We start from the raw sequence: 6396 nt of genomic DNA on the forward strand, positions 1-6396 counted from the left end.
ATTTCCACAAACTTCAGAATGTTTCCATTCAAATGATACCAAGAATATGCATATCCTTGCTTCTGGGCCTGAGCTACAGGCAGTTAGATTAGGGTATGTCTTCAGGCGGAAAATGCGAAGAAGGGATTCAGCCACAAGAAGTTAAAGTGGCTAGTGATACATTTCTTACATACATTTTTCCATTATTAAAGTGGCTGGAGTTGAGTCAGTATGTTGGCAGCAGCCACTCAATGTTAGTGGTGGCTGTTTAATAACAGTCTGATGGCCTTGAGATAGAAGCTATTTTTTAGTCTCTCGGTCCCTGCTTTGATGCACCTGTACTGAACAGGCAGGGTGAATAGGCAGTGGCTCGGGTGGTTGTTGTCCTTGATGATCTTTATGGCCTTCCTGTGACATCGGGTGGTGTAGGTGTCCTGGAGGGCAGGTAGTTTGCCCTCGGTGATGCGTTGTGCAGACCTCACTACCCTCTGGAGAGCCTTACGGGCGTGGGCGGAGCAGTTGCCGTACCAGGCGGTGATACAGCCCGACAGGATGCTCTCAATTGTGCATATGTAGAAGTTTGTGAGGGTTTTAGATGACAAGACAAATTTCTTCAGCCTCCTGAGGTTGAAGAGGCGCTGCTGCGCCTTCTTCACCACGCTGTCTGTGTGGGTGGACCAATTCAGTTGTACGTGATGTGTATGCCGAGGAACTTAAAACGTACTACCCTCTCCACTACTGTCCCGTCGATGTGGATAGGGGTGTGCTCCCTCTGCTGTTTCCTGAAATCCACAACCATCACCAACTGTTTTGTTGACGTTGAGTGTGAGGTTATTTTCCTGTCACCACACTCCGAGGGCCCTCACCTCCTCCCTGTAGGCCGTCTCGTCGTTCTTGGTAATCAAGCCTACCACTGTAGTGTCGTCTGCAAACTTGATGATTGAGTTGGAGGCGTACATGGCCACGCAGTCGTGGGTATACAGAGAGTACAGGAGAGGGCTCAGAACTCACCCTTGTGGGTGCCCCAGTGTTGAGGATCAGCGGGGTGGAGATTTTTTACCTACCCTTACCACCTGGGGGCGGCCCGTCAGGAAGTCCAGTCCCAGTTGCACAGGGCGGGGTCGATACCCAGGGTCTCGAGCTTGATGACGAGTTTGGAGGGTACTATGGTGTTAAATTCTGAGCTGTAGTCGATGAACAGCATTCTCACATAGGTATTCCTCTTGTCCAGATGGGTTAGGGCAGTGTGCAGTGTGGTTGCGATTGCGTCATCTGTGGACCTATTGGGGCGGTAAGCAATTTGGAGTGGGTCTAGGGTGTCAGGTAGGGTGGAGGTGATATGGTCCTTGACTAGTCTTTCAAAGCACTTCATGATGACAGAAGTGAGTGCTACGGGGTGGTAGTCATTTAGGTCAGTTACCTTAGCTTTCTTGGGAACAGGAACAATGGTGGCCCTCTTGAAGCATGTGGGAACAGCAGACTGGGATAAGGATTGATTGAATATGTCCGTAAACACACTAGCCAGCTGGTCTGCACACGCTCTGAGGACGTGGCTGGGGATGCCGTCTGGGCCTGCAGCCTTGCGAGGGTTAACACGTTTAAATGTTTTACTCACATCGGCTGCAGTGAAGGAGAGTCTACAGGTTTTGGTAGCGGGCCGTGTCAGTGGCACTGTATTGTCCTCAAAGCGAGCAAAGAAGTTGTTTAGTCTGTCTGGGAGCAAGACATTTTGCCACAACTTTGGAAGTATGCTTGGGGTATTGTCCATTTGGAAGACCCATTTGTGACCAAGCTTTAACTTCCTGACTGATGTCTTGAGATGTTGCTTCAATATATCCACATAATGTTCCTTCCTCATGAAGCCATCTACTTTGTGAAGTGCACCAGTCCCTCCTAAAGCAAAGCACCTCCACAACATGATGCTGCCACCCCTGTGCTTCACAGTTGGGATGGTGTTCTTCGGCTTGCAAGCCTCCCCCTTTTTCCTCCAAACATGATGATGGTCATTATGGCCAAACAGTTCTATTTTTCTTCCATCAGACCAGAGGACATGTCTTTGTCCCCATGTGCAGTTGCAAACCATAGTCTGGCTTTTTTATAGCGGTTTTGGAGCAGTGGCTTCTTCCTTGCTGAGCGGCCTTTCAGGTTATGTCGATATAGGACTCGTTTTACTGTGGATATAGATACTTTTGAACCGGTTCCAGCATCTTCACAAGGTCCTGCTGTTGTTCTGGGAATGATTTGCACTTTTCGCATCAGTACGTTCATCTCTAGGAGACAGAACGCGTTTCTTTCCTGAGCGGTATGACGGCTGTGTGGTCCCATGGAGTTTATACTTGCGTACTATTGTTAGTACAGATGAACGTGGTACCTTTAGGCGTTTGGAAATTGCACCCAAGGATGAACCAGACTTGTGGAGGTCTACCATTTTTTTCCTGAGGTCTTGGCTGATTTATTTAGATTTTCCCATGATGTCAAGCAAAGAGGCACTGAGTTTGAAGGTAGGCCTTGAAATACATCCACAGGTATCATTCAGGACTCAAATGATGTCAATTAGCCTATCAGAAACTTCTATAGCCATGACATCATTTTCTGGAATTTTACAAGCTGTTTAAAGGCACAGTAAACTTAGTGTATCTAAATTTCTGACCCACTGGAATTGTGATACTGTAACGAACAGTCATCGGGAGAAGGAGAAGAGGACCAAGGTGCAGCGTGGTAAGTATTCATAATACGTTATTTTATTAAATATGAACTCTCTAACAAAACAACACGACAAACGAACAGTTCTGTAAGGTGACGAAAAACACTAAACAGAAAATAATCACCCACAACTCAAAGTGGGAAAACAGGCTACCTAAATATGGTTCTCAGTCAGAGACAACGATAGACAGCTGCCTCTGATTGAGAACCACACACGGCCAAACACAAAGAAATAGACAACATAGAACACCAGACATAGAATGCCCACCCAAACTCATGCCCTGACCAACCAAAATAGAGACATAAATAGGATCTCTACGGTCAGGGCATGACAGATACAGTGAATTGTAAGTGAAATAATCTGTCTGTAAACAATTGTTGGAAAAAGTACTTGTGTCATGCACAAAGTAGATGTCCTAAATGACTTTCCAAAACTCTAGTTTGTTAATTAGCAAGAAATGTGTGGAGTGGTTGAAAAACGAGTTTTAATGACTCCAACCTTAGTGTATGTAAACTTTCGACTTCAATTGTATATATTTGCAAAAAATATATATGGGGGATTGGAATTGATGCAGACAATGATATTGACGGAATCTACAATCTATCTGCAATATTAAAGTTGATCTACCCCCCCCCCCCCAAAAAAAAATAGAATAAGAATATTTTGTATTAGTAATCATTTGTCATAGAGTAAATAATTTGTCTGGATTTCTAGAATTCCCTAAACTAAATTGTTGTTCTGATCTGTCCTCTCTCGAGGTTATGGCAGAGGTGACCATAGACGGTATCTAGATGAATGAAAGGGACAATTTTACTGGGAACAGTGTGAACCTAAACCCCCTCTAACTGGCTGAAGTAATGGCAAAAATGGCATTCAGTATGGCCCTTCACCACTTCTACCTTGAGACCTAAGTCCGAGCCAACAAACTGTACAACAGTATCCAGTCGATGCTATCAACTGCCTGTTCTCTCACGCCTTTTCTCTTCAGGAGTGCGACAGGAGTCCACTTGTAGTGAACATGGAGAGAGATAATTTCCAAACTTCTCTCATGTTGCTGTTATACTGGTTGGCAAATGGACAAGACATTATGGACTGTAAAGGACAGTGAGAGACATTATCAAGGGCCATCCACTTTGAACATGTGTGCCATTGGGAAGACGAACTGTAAAGCTACCTGAAGAAGAAAATGAAGAGATGCCAGAAGACAGAGTGCCGGGAGGGGTTTGGTCAACTGTGCCCGTATTGGGGTATCAAGTTGATTGTAGAGGTCTACACATGTCACGCCCTGACCTTAGTTCCTTTTTTATGTCTCTATTTTGGTTTGGTCAGGGCGTGAGTTGGGGTGGGCATTCTATGTTTTGTGTTCTATGTTTTCTATTTCTGTGTGTTTGGCCGGGTGTGGTTCTCAGAGGCAGCTGTCTATCGTTGTCTCTGATTGAGAACCATACGTAGGTCGGCTTTTTCCATCTGTGTTTTGTAGGTAATTGTTTTCTGTTTTGTGTTGTTGCACCTTACAGAACTGTTTTGATTTTCGTTTATTCACTTTGTTATTTTTGTATTTAGTGTTCAGTTTTCAATAAAGCATGAACACTTACCATGCTGCGTTTTGGTCCGATCCTTCCTGTTCATCAGACGAAGAAGATCGTTACAACACACTTCAAAATGTATAGTAATTTAGACTAAGAATGCATTGAAAAACTGTTATTTAATTATCACCGTGATGAGAAAGTTAATGCAAGAATTATGGATAATTATACTGTATGTTAACATAAATGTACATTCTGTTAGTGCCGGTGTGTGCTAAGTTGAGGGTTTTAACTTTGAGTGATAGAACCAACGTAAATCACTGAGCAATGTCATTCTAAATTCGTGTTGGATAATTAATTGGGTTTTAATTAGGATTTGGAAACTGAATGATTTCCCCGACCTATGACCTATTCCTGACTACATCTCTGATGATGAGGACCCCAATCCTAAGCATGACCCAGATGTAGAGCTCATGTTCCACACTGTGTGTACAAAGTGCCCAAAGAGGGGTCTCTGTCACTGGTGAAGGAAGGGTTCTCAACGAGATGGACATTTCCATCATGCTGACCCCTACCATGCGCTCGTTGTCAGCGGGATGATTGTACCATTTGCTGTAATGAAGCGTGTGTGATGTTAATTTTATGTTTTTTTTAATTATTTTACAGATTGGCTGTGTTTTCATAAAGAAGGTTTTAAACTCAACAACCCAAAGGAAGGTTGTTTACCATGGATGAAATGTCAAGCACCAGAAGGATGTATTTTGTTTGTTTAAATATATGCTTCACAATAATTATGTCATGCTTGTACAGTTACATTTTTATAGAAGAAACAGAGAAGAAACAGAGGCTTGGGATAGAGATAAACTTGAGGAACAAGTTAGACCTGCATTTTTACAAAATCATCTTCTGTCTCTGAGTAACTTGGTCACGCGGCACATAAGACAAAGAGCCTCTGAGAGTGACCACAGTCCATCCTGTTCTTTTCATAATCTTTCAAGGGCACAGCTGTGGAGATATGAGGTGAACAGATGCTGGCTTGAACACTGTTAACAATTCTATCAGCAGAAAGGAACTAACGTTATCACTTGTTTGTGCGCTATGACCCAATACATATAGCCACAAGAAGAAGACAAGTTAGCTTATGATGCCCTGATCTGCCGGGGAGTGGTGGAACCAGCCATGACTAAGAATTTTTAGGTCTACTATAGATCACCTCAGGATTTTCTGTATCATTGGGCTCTTAATGAATCACCTACGGGTGGTTCGTTGACCAGTTCCAGTATTGTAATTCTTAATCGATAATAAAGACTGATTGTTTGAAGAAATTACAAAGTCTCTCTCACTTGATTAGAATTTTCCACGAGAATACGAACAAAGACTAGACGTATTCGTAGATCTTAAGGCCTATAAAAGCTGCACTTACATTGTCATTGGGAGCAGTTTCATATTGCTCAGGATACACAACCATACCCTACACACAACACACAAAGATACACACCACACAACCCAAAGTACAACAATACACTACACATCTACACACACTTATGCTAAGTGTGGTCTTTATGTAACCTACTGTACCACACGGCCTACTTTGGGATAGGCTGATTCATCCGCCTCATTTAAATATTACCCAGCTGACCTTGCATGGTTTTTGTCTTCCTACGCAGCCTAAATACAGAGAACTGAGCACTGTGGCCTCATGCACGCGCACACATGCACACACTTAGGCAAGGAACGGGCACACACATTACGTGTGTGTTAGAGTGTGTGTGTGTGTGTAATCTGTGTGCGTTGTCATTGCATGGCCAGCCTTGCAGAGCCCCGTCAGAGGCTAACAGTGTGTGAGGAATACTCTGAGTAATCCCAGATTGTGTAGGTGAGGATAAGTGAAGTTCTGGAAAGTGGTTTTCCTTTCAGCTCAGTGGTGGGAAATGAGACTGATAAGCCCCTTTGGTGATGCGTTCTCTCTCTTTATCACTCTCTCTCGCTCACTCTCTGACACACACAACACACACACACCTTTTGTTGCTTCTCTTGTTTCTCTTGCATGTCCTTGATCTCTTTCGCTCTCTCCCACCCTCATACAAGCTCCTCCTTTGCTTTTTTAATTTCTTCCATCTCATTCTCACATTCTCGCACTCCCATCCTTTACTCTCTCTCTCTCTCTCTCTCTCTCCCTTCCTTTTT

The sequence above is a fragment of the Salvelinus alpinus genome, chromosome 14 (assembly GCF_045679555.1).
Source record: "Salvelinus alpinus chromosome 14, SLU_Salpinus.1, whole genome shotgun sequence".
NCBI classification, from domain to species: domain Eukaryota; kingdom Metazoa; phylum Chordata; class Actinopteri; order Salmoniformes; family Salmonidae; genus Salvelinus; species Salvelinus alpinus.